Source organism: Colletotrichum karsti (genome assembly GCF_011947395.1).
Source record: "Colletotrichum karsti strain CkLH20 chromosome Unknown Scaffold59, whole genome shotgun sequence".
NCBI classification, from domain to species: domain Eukaryota; kingdom Fungi; phylum Ascomycota; class Sordariomycetes; order Glomerellales; family Glomerellaceae; genus Colletotrichum; species Colletotrichum karsti.
This window is the reverse complement of record NW_024065959.1, coordinates 1-259: the sequence shown is the minus strand read 5'-3', so window position 1 is coordinate 259 and position 259 is coordinate 1.

Sequence of the window (259 nt, the reverse complement as noted above, 5' to 3'; positions counted from 1 at the left end):
CAATCATATGAAGGATGCAATCTCTTAGCGGTTTGCGCTTGCTATCCTGCTACCCTTCATTAGTCGTTCCCCTTTTTAGAGGTTGTGGGTTCGAATCCACTTTTTGACTGTTTTTTATAGCTTTTATATATATATAGTATATAGTAGACTATTTTTTAGTCTTATATAAGTAGTAAAAAACCTATTAAAACCTTTTATAAAGGAGAAAAAGTAGGAAAACTACTTTTAAGATCTTAATACTTTAGATCTTTATAGTAGA